Raw genomic sequence first — 18,381 nt, forward strand, 5'->3', positions numbered from 1 at the left:
ATCTAATGAAATGATCCTGCATTTTTCCCCTTTGAATTTTTTATTTATTTAGTTGATTAAGTTGATGGAATTCCTTATATTGAACCATCCTTCCATCCCTGGGATGAAGCCTACTTGATCAGGATGGATGATTGTTTTGATGTTTTAGATTCGGTTTGCGAGCAGAAGTGGGCAGAAGTTGTAGGCTTCAGATACAGACAGCATTCTTATTTAGCATGGTGGTTGGCAATACCTTATGGTCTGTAAATAAAACCTTTTGCCTGTTAGTTACAAGAATATTAGGTCAAACAAAGAAGTGGATGAGGAAGAGTGGTAGTTATAAGTTCTAAAATTTGCCCAAGATAAATTGTAATTAGTCCCTGAACCTGTGACATTTCTACTTCTACACCACCAGGAAAGATTTTATAAGGTAATAGTTTAGCAGAAGGTTCAGTGGAAGACATGCTTTTTTTTCAGGAACATATGTTCATACAATTCTAGCTCCCACTGTCTAATTATGTGTTACATAACTGCATAGTACGAAGTCCTCGATATGCTCTTGTTAAAAATGGGGGCTGGAAGTATGAAACAGCAGGCAGGAACATTTTCTGCTCCTACAGAGGACCTGTGTTTCATTCCTAGCCACCACATCAATAGGCTCACAATTCTTTCTTCTTTACTCCTCTTTTGCCTGCCTGCATACAATGCACATAAGCTCACTCAGGCACAAGCACATCGCACATTGAAAAAAAATCAACGAATAACACATAAATGTTTTTAAATGACACTTGCCATGTTCTATCATCTTATTAAAAACTTTGTATATTTGTGCTATTGTTTGTCCTTTTATTAAAGTATATAAATTGCTTTTTAAATGTTCCATGTTCCATGGGTTTTTGGGATTGAGTCTGAAGGGTGGTCTGCCTGGCTTTCTATAGGTCCTTGGCTTTAGAGACACATTTATCAAATAGGTGATTCAAGCCTATAGATGCTAGAAAAGATAAAACTAGATTTAGAAAAAGGAAAAAATTTCATTTTTTTGGCCATATGCCATCTATTGAATCCCTATTTAGATCAGTCTATAAAATGTGAATATCTTGTTTCTTCAAAAACTAGAAATGAAACTAATCAGGACTAGTGACATAGCATGCTATACCTCATATTATCCTAGTATGGCTACTTTCTTTCTTTTAAATCTCTGACTCATCTTCTATTAGGAGATGCTAAAAATATAACATTTCTGAAATGGAAAAAAATAAAGTAAGAAAGAAAGGAGAGGTTGAATTGAGGGGAGATTATTTTGAAAGTATTTAATAATGTAGGAATAAATATGATCAAAAGACACTGTATCAATTTTTAAAGATTCAATAATAAAAACAAAATAGAAGAATACATTGGTCTTCTCCATAATATTAGTATTTAGATTCTCACCTACCCAGATATCAGGAATATAATAGAAGCATAAAGTTCAAGAGTTGCCATTCAGGCATGTCCTCTGTCCCAGGTTTGTGGATAGAATCATCTTCCTCAGGTGATGTTTTTGGAATGTGTGGGATCTGAAGGAAGATGACTGAATTGGATTGTATAACCATGGGGGCATATTTCTGAGGAATGCTTGTGTCCTCACTTTTTGGTTCACTCACTTTCTTGCCTCCTGTGTGTCAGGACAGGATTGGGAATTTTGTACAACTACACAATCACTGTCGCATGATGCTGGTTTTTCAGAAGTGGTGAATGCAACAAATTTGGTGTTATGAAGGCCTCTCACAAGACCTCATAGAAATTTCTTCGAGGCTAGCCAGTACATGGCATCTTTGAAATCTCTGTAGGTACATTCAGAAGGCAATGGCTTGATTTCTGATGATGATGCAAAGCATGCACCAGATCTAGGAAGAAATAGATGCCAAGAACCTAGAATGTATTTGAGAAAAAGAGTAGGCTAAATATGACGCCAACCCAAGATAGAACACTCGGCTATAGAAGACAAAGTTATAGATTTTATAGCTGCCAAAGCTTGTGTGATTTCCTGTCAACCTCTTCATTCTCTTCAGGATGGCCATGGTGCCTCATGATTTATTCTTTATACTGTTTGGTTATGGCTTTGCTTTTGTTCAGTTGTTGCTTTGGATTTTTTATATGTCCTTCTAAAATGAGAATATTCACCATGTTCTATGTTTGTTGGAAATTTATAATGTATTTTCTGTTTTTATTTTTTTTCGGACCCGGGGACCGAACCCAGGGCCTTGCGCTTGCTAGGCAAGCACTCTACCACTGAGCTAAATCCTCAACCCCATTTTCTGTTTTTCTTATTTTCTTCCTTTTTGAAACGTGATCTCTATATATTCAACAGACTGAATTTACACAAAATATCTTTATCAATATGTGTCACAAATTCTGCCATTACAAATATTTAATACATTAATTACCTTGTCACAAATTCTACCATTACAGATACTTAATATATTAATCTCCTTCTTTTGTGCAGATTTTAAATTATCTTATCGCTAATATCATTTCTTTGATCTCCAGCAGTTTATGATGTCACTTTTGAAAATTCAGGATCTGTAAATACTGGCAGAGCCATAAATTGTCTCAGTGTATTTTTCATCTTAAGATCATTTGCGGGCTAGAGAAATAATATTATAATTTATACCTTTAGTGTTTACTGAGTGCCTCTGTTGAAATCTCAAGCCTTAGTACAGTGTGCAATTAGGAAGTGCAAGAAACTGAGAGATTGCCTGTAGTCAGAAACAAAAGGTAACTGCAAGTGTCTCTAAAGAAAAGTTTTTCGTTTTGTTCTTTTGTTTTTTTGCTTTTGTTCCTAACACTTGGCCTAAAGTGATATAAGTCACGCTATCTCTTTCATTATTTGAACCAAGCTCCTCTCCTTCATATTTCCTCTACTGTCAGGTGAATTCACTACATCGACATGAACAATGGGCACTCTCTCCCACAGTTCTCTTTTCCATTGTAACGACAACTCTGTATACTCAACTCCCTCTCTTCCTGTATGAAAGACATATGTGGGTATACTAGTTTCACCCATATATTTCAGAATTTCTATATCATCTTAAATTTGTAAGCCAACTATACTTGAAAGGGTATTTTGGCATGTCAATTTTAAATTTGAAGGTTTAAACCTAGACTTGGACAGTTATAGGAAGGTACTGTGAAGTCCATTATTCCTCAACTATTAGCCAGTACCTTTTCCTCAAAATTTGACCTTTAAATATCTGAAAAGTAAAACAGAAGGCATATTTATTAAGTAACTGATTAGGAACACACACAAATCTTAAGGTGTACACTGTTTTTTCAAGTTCATTAGTTAGTTGAACATTTCTAGAAGGTAGCAATGATGAGTGCTGTATCATCAACACAGACTTTCATATGTAGTTATAATCCAAACCCAAAATAATTTGTTACTTAATCCAATCTAAGGTAAAGGAAAGTTGAATGTTTCTAGAATTCCTGTCATATTTGCACATATCGCTAAAGAAGGTGTGGTAAGGATTCAAATCCAGAATGCACTGCAAATTAATGATTCACTTGCTGTTTGAAGTTGAGAGGCACTATCATAATTATTTTTTTTTGATTTTCAATCTGTCTTTTTTTTTTAATTAACTTGAGTATTTCTTATATACATTTCGAGTGTTATTCCCTTCTTTCCCGGTTTCCGGGCAAACATCCCCCTCCCCCCTCCCCTTCCTTATGGGTGTTCCCCTCCCAACCCTCCCCCCATTGCCGCCCTCCCCCCATAGACTAGTTCACTGGGGGTTCAGTCTTAGCAGGACCCAGGGCTTCCCCTTCCACTGGTGCTCTTACTAGGATATTCATTGCTACCTATGGGGTCAGAGTCCAGGGTCAGTCCATGTATAGTCTTTAGGTAGTGGCTTAGTCCCTGGAAGCTCTGGTTGCTTGGCATTGTTGTACTTTTGGGGTCTCGAGCCCCTTCAAGCTCTTCCAGTTCTTTCTCTGATTCCTTCAACAGGGGACCTATTCTCAGTTCAGTGGTTTGCTGCTGGCATTCGCCTCTGTATTTGCTGTATTCTGGCTGTGTCTCTCAGGAGCGATCTACATCCGGCTCCTGTCGGTCTGCACTTCTTTGCTTCATCCATCTTGTCTAATTGGGTGGCTGTATATGTATATCATAATTATTTGAGTGGGTTAAAGATCTAATAGTTTCTTCTTTGTTGTGTATTCTGACTGCAGGATACTCTTCTTTATAACCCCAGTATATCTTTAAAGTATATTATATAAAATAGAGCTTACATACATTAGAAAGGCAATCTCTAACTTTAAATCATTGAATAGAAATGCCATTCTCTCTCTCCATCTCTCTCTCTCTCTCTATTTCTCTCTCTCTCTCTCTCTCTCTCTCTCTCTCTCTCTCTCTGTGTGTATGTGTTTGTGTCCCTCTCTGATTCTCTGTCTCTCTGCCTCTCTGTCTCTCTGTCTCTGTACACACACACACACACACACACACACACACACACACACACACACACACACAGTCTGACTTTGGTCCCCCGGACTTAAGCTAAGTGCTGAGATGAGTAAGCCTTGCAGTTGTGATCACTGCTAAATGGTTCCCAATTATTTGCTTATATGCACTACACAGCTTTAGGGACTTCAATATAGCTGTTACACCTGTGCCAGTATGACTGCATTCAGGATCTACCGGGACATGAGACCTCTGCTCAGTTTCTTGAGTTCATGTTGTTCCAGTTTCCAGGTAAAATAAGTTTAAATGTCGAATTCACTGTTACACAGGAATTTGGGGAATGTCCTTATTTCATCATGCTTAACTATGTGCATATTTGACATGTCTCCACTCCTAGGTTCCAGATGTGACATCCAGATGACTCAGTCCCCATCCTCCATGTCTGCCTCTCTGGAAGACAGAATGACTATGAGTTGCCGGGCAAGTCATAGCACTAGTAGTAATTTAATATTCTTCCAGCAGAAATCAGGGAAATCTCCTAAGCACCTGATCTATCTTGCAACCAATTTGGCAGATGGAGTACATGGATCAGTGGCAGTGTACAAGGGTCAGATAATTCTGTCACTGACAGCAGCCTGGAGTCTGAAGATATAGAAACCTATTACTGTCTATAGTATAAAGAGTCTCCTCTCACAGTGATACAAGTTATTACATAAATCCCCATGGAAGCAGAAGTGAGAGGCTAGGCTGTCCCAGCTGCTTCTCCTCTTGAGGGACCTTCTGAAACTCTCAGATGTCACAGGTTTTAGCAAAGGTAATGAAGAGTCATTTATTTGTCTGTGTAAAGCTAAATCACTCACTTTGTACCCTATCTTTCAGTCTTTTCATCTTCAGCAATATAGAGCACCAAATATCTTTTCTGCCTTAATAGAGGACACAGTTTTTCCCTTACGGAGTTGTAACATAAGCTTGGACTCATGAAGAATAGTTGAAGTTTCTCCTGACTTTCCAAGGGAATATTATAAAATAAAAAGTTTAGTTTGTAATTGTCAGTATTTAAGGGGCAGGGAAATATTACCTGGAAAAGCTTACAGTGGAAAGGATTCTTTGGTTTTCTCAGAAATGCTGGAACCCAAGTGTCAGGGAAAGGGAAGACTGCCTGGCAACCATCTGTGCTGTGTCTTAAAATTCCAGATTCTGGTACTGATATTCCAGCAGTCTGCATCACTTAAGATAGGATTATTCTGGCTCTTATTTTCACAGATCTGCTTACAACAAACAAATATCATTAAATCATACTCATATGACATTTAATCCCACTGCATGAAGTGGAATTCCTATTTGCCTATGTGGAATCATAGATAATAAAAGGTTGTCTTAAATGTGCTTCTAGAAATTGTATTATTGAACAATCAATATTCTGGGGCATAGTTTTTGAAACAGTCAAAACACAAACACAGGAACAGATTTCTACATTTTATTTCCTCATCTTTTGAAATTGTGTCTGTGTAAGATCTGTTTCCTATATCTTTATAATATCCATCTATATATCCACCTCTCTGTGTACCTACAGTACACTCAGTCTCTCTCCTTCTCTCTCTGTCCTTCTGTGTCTGTCTCCCTCTTCTCTCTCTCTTCGTGTGTGTGTGTGTGTGTGTGTGTGTGTGTGTGTGTTTGTTTGTGTATTTACTTCTTCGCTCCTTCCTTTCCTCTCAGTCTCTCTTAGGCTAGGTCTCATTTATTTATTTTTTATTTTTTTATAGATTTTACACATGTACTTCAAACACATAACCTGTCCTAACCTTCATACCTGTAACCCTTCACTCTTGCACACTATCACCTACCTGATCAGAGAAAAATATCTTGTCATGGAAACTATAGTGTATCACAGTGTACTCTACAGTACACACTTTTGTGTATACTTCAAAGATTGCAAATCTTCATTGTAATGACTCATTGGCCTGGTACAAGAGGACCATGGCTTCTATTTCTCTATCAGTATTGACACTTCACTGGGACTTCTACTGGATACTCTGCTGTTGTCCTGTGGAGATCCTGTAGTTTTGATTTGTACGTCTTGCTCCAATATGCACTTCAGGAAGGCATTGATGGGGTAGATGTTGTGGTGGGACAATTCAAAACCCTGGATTTAGGCCTGAGGTTGTCTTTTCTGGTCAATCCTGCTGTCCACGTCATGCTCTTGTTGTAGTCTCACCAGAAACCTCCATAATCAGTGCCAAATGTTTCTTGCTGTCCAGGTGAGGTGCAGGGCCAACTCTTCCTAATGATGCAGCTGGTGATAGACATTACCTATCTACTCTAATGACCTTAGGAGCAGCGTCAAAGTGGTGAGAGAGAATAGAAAGGTATGTTTTCCTTGTCTGCACTATTGAAAGCTGACAAGAGTTAGGCCCAGCTCTATTGTGCTCAGGCTTTAGGTGCTGCCTCACCTTCATCATGAATAGGTAGGGTCAGGTTTAATGTGCTGCCCAGTTCAGATACTTGGCCTTCTGTATAAAGTGCTGTGAAAATTGAGGGTCAGAGCCAGCTTTCCTGCTCTCAAAACCTCATTGAGGCCAACTCTCCTGTCATCTTCCAGAAGCAAGGGCAAAAAGGAGAGGATGTGATTTCTCTCTCCCACTGCACAGCAGCAGTGGCAGGGCCAGCTCCTCCACACTCATGCCCTCAAGACTAACTCCCTTACAATCTTCTGATCCAGAGTCAGTTCTACTGTGCTGTCCAGGTGAGATTCAAGGTCTAGTCTCTGGAATGCTGCAGCAGATAAGGGACAGAATAAGATCTCAAACTCCAATACCCTCAGAGCCATATTTTCTGCCTGTTGTAGGTGGTAAAATGTGAGGAGGGACATCCCTCCCTTGTTCATGTCACCACACATCACCGAAGTGGCAGAGCCAGCTTTCTCATGACCAGGCCCTCATATCCAGCTCTTCTATCCCCTGCAATCAGGACCAGCTCTATAGTGCTGCTTAGGCAAGTTGCCCAGTCTGCTATCCTGCGTTCTGCACCTGAAGAAGGCAAGTCCCACTCTCCTGTTTTCATGATGGCAGCACAATGTCTACTTATTGCCAAAGGTGTTAATGTGTGAAGAGAGTCTCTCTCTCTCTCTCTCTCTCTCTCTCTCTCTCTCTCTCTCTCTCTCTCTCTCTCTCCTGCTCTGCAGGAGAAAAGTGCTAAGGCAAGCTATCTCATGCTTGTTTCTATCCTCTGGGCCAGATCACCAACAACTCCTACAATGTGTGGACTCTGATTTTCCCAAGTACTACATGTGGCTAGGACCAGGGCCAGCTTTCCTACTCCCATGTCCCTATGACCAGCTGTACTACAATGAGCAGGTGAGGGGTAGAGCCAGTTTTGCACTGCCCTCAGACATCAGTATGTCCCCAGGGAAGCAGATCAGTCCATCTCTGTCTACCTGGACATTGATGGTAACTGACCCTGCTGCTATAGGGCCAAGAACACTTTCTTGGTCTCAGGTGCATCCTCAGCTACTCCCATCATTTGTTCTTCATGACTCTTGAGTCCCCAGTTCTTCCTCTCTTGTTTGTGCCCACATCTTTCTGCTCCTCCTTCTTTTTCACTTCTCTACCACTTTTTTTCTTCTCTTAGCTCTGCCTGTGGTATCTGAGTATCTCAGGTTGTCCCAGGAGTGGTCTAAGGATTGCTATGTCCTTATCATGTATTTTGGATGTAGGCAGGGATCATCTAAGCCATGGTCTGTTTCCCAGTCCCCTCCTCAGCTCGCCTGGTGATCATTTCAGTTTAGCTTCTTTTTTGGGCCCCATGCTGTCAGTGTGGTGGTCATCTTGTGCTTGCTCTTTGCTCTGTCTGCCAGAGTTGCCCATTGCACTCCTGCCTTGGGATGATGGTCCTAAGTGTGGTTCTTCTAGTTTCTGTTCCTGTTATTGCATACTGTCTGAGCCTGCTTGGCTCCGGTCTGGTTGTTTTTTTAGGGTTTCTGTTTTCAAGGAATGCTAGACTACTAATCATTCAGATGTTTAAAGGTCAGAATACTGATCAGAGACACATCCTCTCTCTTCTATGCCACCTACTGACACGTGTGGCACAAAAGAAATACCTGCTTTACCTGTAGGTGGCAGAAGTACACTACAATCATAATTAGTGCAGTTTTATCCAACCAAGAAGAATAAGTTGAGAAGATATAATACCGTTTTTCTCCACCTCATCTTTTCTTATTTTTGCTGTCATTTAACTTTCCACATAAATTCTAGACTGAATTTATCAACATTTAAAACACTTTCAGGCATATTATTGGCATTACATTGAGTTTATTTGCAAATTGGAGATGATATACTTTTAAAATCCCTTTATGAGACTGGAGAGAATGTTCAGTGGGTAAGAGCATTTGTACTCTTGATAGGGGCCTGTGATTGATTCTTACAAACTAGGTGACCCAAAACTGTCTTTATCTTCATTTCCAGAGAATTCAGTACCATATCTGTCCTTTGAGGGACAGTTATATAATGCCCTTTCAAAATTGAAAGTAAATATGTATAAGTTTTTAAAGAACAGTAGTCTACATTATGACCACAGATATATTCTCTATTCACTTCTGTGTCCTTTCATGTTCAAGGGATATTTTGCTATCCTCAAAGAATATTGAGAAAAATTCCTCTCTTTGGGAAATACAAAAAAAGACAGGCAAACAGAAGGAAGCACTTATAGAGGAAACACACAAATCCCTTAAAGAAATACAGTAAAATACAAGAACATAGTTGAAGTAATTGAACAAAAATCTAATTATGGAGATCTAATTATGGAAATAGAAACAATAATGAAATCACAAATGGAGGAACCATTGAGATGGAAAACCTAGGAAAGACATGAGAAGCTACAGATTCAAGCATCTCAAAAAGTTCACAGGGCATTGAAAAGACAATCTCAAACATAGAAAATATCAATGCCTCAGTCCAAGAAAATACAAAGTGAAAAAAGCTCCTAACCCAAATCATCTAGGACATTTGGAGCACAATGAAAAGACCAAATCTAAGAATAATAGGAATAGAAGAAAGTAAAGATTCCTACAACAAAGGGCTAGAAAGCATCTTCAACAAACTCATAGGAAAAAAACTTTCTTAACCTTAAAAAAAGATGGCCATAAACGTACAAGATGCCTACAGAACCAAAAAAAATTGCACCAGAAAAGAAAATTCTTTCTGCAAGTAATAATCAAAACACTAAATACACAGAAAGAATATTGAAAGTTGTAAGGAAAAAGGCCAAGTTCGTATAAATGCAGACATATGGGTGTAAGATCAGATATATCAACAGACACTCAAAACTATAAGATGTTGGGCAGATTGCTTACAAACCTGAAAATACCACAGATGCCAGCTCAGATTACTCCACCCATCAAAAATATCAATTACCATAAATGGAGAAACCAAAATACTTCATGACAAATCAAATGTAAACAATCTAAATATAAAGTATCTTTGCTATTTTGTGCCTTTTAAATACTGTAATGATTTTATTTCTGCAGATTACTTGTGTTTGGGTATTCGATATATTTCCAGTGTGACTCCTCTTTTTTTTTCCAATAGATCTATTTTTTATTTTTATTTTTACTTTTTATTGGATATTTTCTTTATTTACACTTCAAATGTTTTCCTCTTTGATAATTTCCTCTCCGGAAACCATCTATCTCATCTTCCTATCCCTACTTCTATGAGGTTACTTCCCCACCCACCCACCTACTCCTGCCTCCCTGCACTGGAAATTTCCTATACTGCGGCATCAGGCCTTCATAGGACCAAGTGCCTCTTCTCCCATCAATGATCAACAAGGCCATTATCACTACCTATGCTGCTGGAGCCTTGGGTTTCTTCATGTGTACACTTTGGTTGGTGGTTTAGTCCGCAGGAGCTCTTCTAATGAACAAAAATTGCTTTACAATCAATCCATTCCTGATTTCTTCCAAATGTACCAGAGAGTCTGCCTCAATTTCCTCCATTAGAGGGAGGTATAGCTTATAGTGATTGCAACTCAGTCACAATTTCCAAAAGGTCTTTTAGTTTTCTATTTTCAAATAGTTATGCACTCATAGGTAGTTTCAAAAAGTAATAGACAGGAATTCTGTACCTTGCACACAATCTTCTTGGGTTGATATATTTTAAATAGAATAGATGAAGAAATTGAAAGAATTTTCATATTATTAATGAGCTCATTTACATTTATGTCCTTCCAGTGGTTGTTGTGTGTGCATTTTTTTTGTCTCTAAGTATACTGATCATGTAACTAGTCTGTGTTTTCAGAGCCATAATTATTTATTCACCTGCAGCTTCTACCACAGAGCTCACTGGAGTCAGTACCCTTTTCCCTATTCACAGCAAGGACTACAGAAAAGCCTCACACAATATGTACAATTTGATATTGTTCTATTTTACTCTGTAGTCTTGCCAAGCTGTGATATATATATATATATATATATATATATATATATATATATATATATATATAAAATCGAGTTTGTGCTAAAATTTAACAAAAATGATAAGGAAAGACACTTCATATTCATCAAAGGAAAAATCGACCAAGATGAACTCTCCATTCTGAATATCTGTGCTCCAAATGCAAGGGCACCTACATTCCTAAAAGACACCTTAATAAAGCTCAAAGTACACACAATAATAGTGGGAGATTTCCCCACCCTACTCCCATCAATCGAAAGAAAATGAAAGCAGAAAATAAAGAGAGACATAGACAAAACTAACAGAAGTTATGAACCAAAAGAATTTAACTGATATTTATAGAACATTTCATCCTAAGACAAAATGATAGACATTCTTCTCAGCACCTAATGGTACTTTGTCCAAAACTGACCAAAAAATTGGTCACAAAACAGGCCTTAACAGATAATAGATGACTGAAAATTCCATGTATCCTATCAGATATCAACGGTCTAAGGATGGTCATCAATAACAACAAAAAGGACAGAAGAGCCACTTATATATGGAAGTTGAACAATGCACTACTTAATGATGAAGTAAATTCAAGAAAGATAGAAAATATTTTAAAACTTTTTAGGAGTTAATGAAAATGATGGCACATTGTGAAGGGTCATAATGAAAGCAGTGCTAAGAGGAAAACTCATAGCTCTAAGTGCCTGCAAAATGAAACTGGAGAAAGATTACAGTAGCAGCTTGACAGCACATCTAAAAGCACTAGAACAAAAAGAAGCAAATACACCCAAAAGGACTAGATCGCAGAGTACAATCAAACTGAGGGCCAAAATCAACCAAGTAGAAACAAAACGAACTATACAAAAAATCATCAAGACCAGGAGTCGTTTCTTTGAGAAAATTAACATGAGAGATAAACCCTTAGTCAGACTAACCAGAGGTCACAGAAAGGGTGTGCAAATTAACAAAATCAGAAATGAAATGGGAAAAATAACAACAGAATCTGAGGAAATTGCAAAAAAAAAACCTCAGATCCTACTACAAAAGCCTATATTCAATGAAACTAGAAAATTTGTTAGAAATGGACAATTTTCTAGACGGATAACAGGTGCCAAAGTAAAATCAGGATGAGATAAGCCATCTAAACAGTTCTGTAACTCCTAAAGAAGTAGGAGTATGTTAATGGAAACTTTTGCTGGATATAGTAGCCTGGACAGGCATTGTGTTCTCTTAGGGTCTGTATGACGTCTGTCCGGGATCTTCTGGCTTTCATAGACTGTGGTGAGAAAACTTATGTAATTTTGATAGATCTGCCTTTATATGTTACTTGACCTTTTCCCCATCCTGGTTTTAATATTCTTTCTTTGGTTTGTGCATTTGATGTTTTGACTATTATGTGACAGGAGGAATTTCTTTTCTGGTCCAATCTATTTGGAGTTCTGTAGGCTTCTTGTATGATTATGGCTTTTTTAGTTTAGGGAAGTTTTCTTCTACAAATTTGTTGAAGATATTTACTGGTCCTTTAAGTTGGAAGTCTTCATTCTCTTCTATACCTTTTATCCTTGCACTTGATCTTTTTCTTGTGTCCTGGATTTCCTGGATGTTTTGGATCAGTGGCTTTTTACTTTTTACCATTTCGTTGACCGTTGTGCCAATGTTTTCTATCATATCTTCTGCCCCTGATGTTCTCTCTTCTATCTCTTGTATTCCATTAGTGATGCTTTTGTCTACGACTCCTGATTTCTTTCCTATGTTTTCTATTTTCAGGTTTGTCTCCTTTTGTTATATCTTTATTCTTTCTATTTACATTTTTAAATGCTGGATGGATTTGTTCAGTTCTTGCACCTAATATGCTGTGTTTTCCTGTAATTCTTTAAGGGATATTTTTGTGTTTCTTCTTTAAGGACTTCCGTTTGTTTACTTGTGCTATCCTGTATTTCTTTAAGGGGAGTTATTTATGTCTTTCTTAAAGTTCTCTATTATCATCATGAGATGTGTTTTTTAAATCCAAATCTTGCTTTTCTGGTGTGTTTTGATATCCAGTATTTGCCTACGTGGGAGAACTGGGCTCTGATGATGCCAAGTATTCTTGGTTTCTGTTGCTTATTTTCTTGTTCTTGCCTCCCACCATCAGGTTGTCTCTGGTGTTAGCCTGTCTTGCTGTCTCTGACAGTGGCTTGGCCCTCCTCTATGCCTGTGTGTCAGCATTCCTATAGATCTGTTTTCCTACAGCTGGATCTGGGTACAAATGCTGTAGACGAGTCCAGCTCAGGGCACAGGCAGAAATCGGAAGGTCCGTTTTCTAGTCTGCTCCTTTTTTTTGTCTTGATGCCTTCAGGAAGATCACACAGAGCAGAAGAGTTTGTCTTACTTGTGCTCTCAGGTGTTTCAGTGCTCCTGGTGGCCGACTTTCAGGTTTGAGTGCAGTCAGAAACTGGATGGTTCCTCTGACTTAACCAAGCTTCTCTTTGTACTTATTTTATATGATCTTATAGCTAAAGTCATTTCTGAGTTTTCCAGGATGCTTTTGACTTCACTTTTTTTTTCAAATTCAGTAGCTGTAATAATTAGAAGGTTCATAATTTGTCCCAATATATTTTCTTTATTTAATACAATGATGAAGATTTGGGGGCAGAGGAAATAATGTTATAATTTGAATCTGCAGTGTTCTCAAGTGCCCAGTTGAAAGCTTAATCTTTAGTAGATTATACCATTAGGAAACATTAGGAAATGGAAGGAAATAAGAGATTCCTTAGATCAAAATGTAACTGCATAATGTTTCTGAAGAAAAGTTATTTTCTGAGTTTTCTTTTCTGATTTTCATTTTTGATTTTGCCCTTGTGCTTTAATCTCTCATGGTAACTCTGTATTATTTTCGCTCTTTCACTCTTTAACAAAGCTACTCTCCTTATGTCCCCTCTACCACCATACTATTCATCAACTCAGGGCCAGAAGCAATACTTTGGAATTATGATGGGTAGACATTTGAGTTTCTGTCAGAGAAAAGAACCATATCCTTTTGTAAACTTATTTTTTAAAATTTTCTACCCAGAGATGTTCACAGCTGACAATCAGTGTTTTATAGCAATGAATAACTCTCAAACTCCCTCATCTCAAAGTTTTCACATTGTAACTACCTGATAACAATTTGAGAATTTTTGGAATATTAAGGAATGTCACAGGTTTAGAGAAATCAAAGAAAGTGTTTTAAATGCCTCTCTATGGCTAAATGTCAATGACTTCATACATGATTAAAAATATTATTTCCCAGGCTGCTCCTGAGTTGCTGAGTCTTGAAGGTTCCAGGCAGGTTCCTCTGAGCAGAAGTGGTGGTCTTACCCCTGCTCTTAGGTGTATTAGCACTCTTGGAGCCTGGAATTCAGCACCAGGCACAAGCAGAAACCAGAAGGATCCTGTCTCTGACTGATCCTAATTCCTGTGTTGAGATGGGTCCAGGTGGGTTCCTCTTAGGACAGGAATATGAGCAGAATGGGTGGTCTCTTCTGAGCTGTCAGGATTTTTGGTACTTCTGAGAGTCCAGTTCATTTCCCTTCAAGATCTGGGTACAGAGAACTGTGCAACCGTCTCAGCTTCTGGCACAGGTAGAAACAAGAAGAATCCTGTCCCAGACTGCTCCATGGTTCCTGTGTCCTGGGGACTCCTGGCGGGTCCCTCAGAGCAGAAGCGGTGGTGTTACATCTGTTCTCAGGTGTGCCAGAGTTCATGGAGACTGGCTTTCAGCTCTGGGCACAGGGGGAGACCAGAAGAATCCTGTCACTGATGCTCCTAGATTCCTGTGTTCAGAGGGTTCTAGGCGGGTTCATCTTGGGCCAGGAGTGTGGGCAGTAGTGATGGTCTCCCCTGAGCTCTCAGGATTTTCCACATTTCTGAGAGTCCAGCTCTCTCCCCGACAGGGTCTGGGTATGAGGTTCCCATTGGAGTAGTTAGGGAAAGGATTGAAGGAGCTGAAGGGGTTTGCCATCCCATAAGAACAATAATACCAACTAATGAAAGCTCCCACATACTAAACCACGGTCCAAAGTGTATACATGGGCATTACCCTGGTTCCAGCTGCATATGTAGCAGAGGTTGGCCTTGTTGGGAACCAATGAGAGGAGAAGCCCTTGGTCCTGCCAAGGTTCAACTCCTCAGGGTAGGGGAATTTCAGGGAAGGGAGGCTGGAAGGGATGGATGGCTGGTTGTGGGCACACTCTCATAGAAGAAGGCAGGGGGGATGGGATAGGTGGTTTATAGACAGGAAACCGGGAAGAGGGATTACTTTTGAAACGTGCGTAAAAAACATTCAATTAAATATAATTTCCTTAGAGTTCTAGATGTTATCCATCTTCTGAATTAACCTCAAGGATAATGAGATCTGTGAGTATCATCTAGATTCCAGGGACCAGAGCCTAAAACTAAAACTATTCTTACAAGAAAATACCACCTTAGCCTGGACATTGAGCACTATTCCCCCAAAGCTTTTTTTTTTTCATTGTAAAAACACTCTGTATAACCCAACGATCTCTCTCCCTACTAGAAAAAACACATGATTATACTGATCAGCCGTATATTTCAGAATGTTCATGTCATCTCAATCTCATAACTCTATCTGAAAATTTCTTTTGACATGTCAATTTCAATTTAAAACTTCTAGAGCCTAGACTTGGATAGTTATAGAAAGCAAGGTGTTGTTGTAAAAATATGAAAAATAAAAATTCTGTCTTTTATTCCCACTAGGTCTACTCCCAGTGCTGCAAGATATCTGTTGGATATCTTAGTTCTCAATCAGCAACACATCTCACCCGCTTTGCTCCATCCTGTATCACACTGCTGAAAGTCTCTCTCTGAGCCTGGCAGCAGGTACAGTGAGGTCCATTATTCCCAAACACTTAGCTTGTATTCTTTCCTTAAAACGTGACCTTTTTAAAAATCTGTTTTATTAATCAACCTAATAAGCGGACACACAAACCTCAACAAGTACAGGTATTTACTCAATATGTGTGAGTTAGAGTCTCTTAAGAAGCTGTTGAATGTTTTCAGAAGGTAGCAATGCCCATTATTATTCCATCAGCACAAACTATCCTAGGCAGGTATAATCCAAAACAAAGTTATGTAGTACTTAATGCAATCTAAGGGCTAGTTGAAAAAGAAAGCTGGATATTTCTAGAATTCTTTTCGTATTTGCACATAACGTTAAAGTGGCTATATAAGAATTCAGATCCCAGATGCCCTATAAACCAATGATTTATTTGTTTTAGGTTAAGATGAACTGTCATCCTCCTCTTATCATGAGTTGAGTGCGTCCTGAGTGAATCTTGCTCGGATTTCGTTGCTATCATGTGAGAACTCAGACATGTCTTCCATGCCTCAAAAATCATAGAGAGAAACAGGTACAGTTATTAGATATCAGCAGAATAAGAGTGTAGAACAGAGATGGAGATGGAGAAGGCAACATTATTATCAATCCATACAAAAACTGCTGCATGGCACTCCTGAGGGTGATAGTGTTTTGAATATTGAAGAAACTGCCTTATGAATAGCTATTCTTTCTCACAAATCACTCAAGTCCAGGCCCTTGGAAAATCAGCTTATTCAGTCTCATGCTTCAGTGTTGTATGGCCTCTCATAGTTGGTTTCTGACAGACCCCAAGGATTCCCTGGCTTGAGGACAAAGAATTGAAAACTGAATATCTTGTACTTCTCCTGATGATAAATAGAGTTGAATGGTTGAGACAAAGGCATAGATGTGTGATCTATGGTATTCAAATACTTATGTTATGAGGATGCACAAATATTTGTGCATAGTAGCTTTTTTGGAGACTTTGACCCACAAACAGAAAGAGAGTGCAGGGTACAGGCTGCATTACTATTAATCCATCTCAAAGCTGCTGCATGGTACTCTTGATGATATGGTGCTCTGTACATTGAAGGAACTGCCTTATGTCTAGGTGTTTGTTCTCACCCATTACTCAAGTTCAGGCCCTCAGAAAGTCAGCATGTGGGACCTTCCATAGTTAATTTCTGAAAGACCCCAAGGATTCCCTGGCCCATGGACAACATATTGAAGACTAAATAGATTGTACTTCTGATGATGAATAATGTTGAATGGTCATAATAAAGACATAGATGTGTGATTTGTGATACTCAATATTTGTGATATAGGATACACAAACATTTTTGCATTTTAGCTTGTTTGGAGACTGCAAGCCAAACTCAGATGGGGCGGTTACAGGCTGAGTCAGGTTAATTCTTCAAGCTACTTCTCAAGAAAAAAAAACTGAAAATAGCAGTTTTCTGTTTTAGTTCTTAATTCTATCATCACAATTCAACCCTTTATGCTGAGGAACTATGGAAAATAATAGCAAATGTTAGAAAAAAGTACAAAATGGAGAATGCCAAACTGTGCAAAAGTTGTACCCATTTTGTTTGTCAGTAAGAAAGTACCAGCATCTTCACATAGAGTCAGAACTTCAAGTGACACAGGTTCTTGAGGTCAAGGTGCTATATTTGCACCTACTGTGTATGTCCTCTCATTGAACCGTAGCTAGCAAAATTAAAACTGTAAAATCTTATATTTTAATTCAGTGAAAATGGTTATGACCAATTGTCCTTTCAATTTCAAGAAATGTCTACTACAAACAGTTCACCAAGGGAAGACATTAATTTTTTACCCAATCAAAATTATTTGAGTGAGTTAAAGATCTAATAGTTTTTGCTTTGTTTTGTATTCCATGACAGCAGGGTATTCTATATTACCCCAGTATTTCTTTGAAATGTATTATTTAAAATAGAGACTACCTACAGTAGAGAGGTCATCTATAATTATGAATGTTTAAAAAGAAATTCATTCTCTCAAGACTTACACATGGTTTGACCTCAGGCGCCTGGGGACGCTGATCTTGTGCTAAGTGCTGAGATGAGTAAGCCTTGCACCTGTTTCCAGCAATAAGTGGTTCCCAGTAATTTGCATGCTCTAATTTCATAGCCTTGGGGTCTTCTTCATATACCAGTCACACCATGTGCCATTGTCATTGCAGTCAGGATTTAACATGGACATGCTGGCCCATGCTCAGTTTCTTGGGTTATTGTTGCTCTGGTTTCCAGGTAAAATGAACTAAAATGGGAATTTCACTGATTAGTATTGACTGTTATTTGGGTGATGTCATCCTTTATAATGCTTAATTGTGTGGATATTCATTATGTCTCCACTCCTAGGTGCCAGATGCGACATCCAGATGACCCAGTCTCCATCTTCCCTGCCTGCATCTCTGGGAGACAGAGTCACTATTACTTGCCGGGCAAGTCAAGACATTGGAAATTATTTAAGATGGTTCCAGCAGAAACCGGGGAAATCTCCTAGGCTTATGATTTATGGTGCAACCAACTTGGCAAATGGGGTCCCATCAAGGTTCAGTGGCAGTAGGTCTGGGTCAGATTATTCTCTGACCATCAACAGCTTGGAGTCTGAAGATATGGCTATTTATTACTGTCTGCAGCATAATGAGTATCCTCCCACAGTGA

At 38.7% G+C, this 18,381-nt stretch overlaps 1 non-coding gene across 1 annotated transcript; it reads right to left on the bottom strand.

Moving 5' to 3' along the window:
* Positions 1-8,408: 8,408 nt before the first annotated feature.
* LOC120102691 (small nucleolar RNA SNORA17) lies at positions 8,409-8,539 on the bottom strand. Its single transcript, XR_015687380.1, has one exon. It is a non-coding gene; the product is annotated as a small nucleolar RNA SNORA17 (small nucleolar RNA).
* Between the last annotated feature and the right edge of the window lie 9,842 nt (positions 8,540-18,381).

Source organism: Rattus norvegicus, chromosome 4 (assembly GCF_021556685.1).
Source record: "Rattus norvegicus strain SHRSP/BbbUtx chromosome 4, alternate assembly SHRSP_T2T, whole genome shotgun sequence".
Taxonomy (NCBI): domain Eukaryota; kingdom Metazoa; phylum Chordata; class Mammalia; order Rodentia; family Muridae; genus Rattus; species Rattus norvegicus.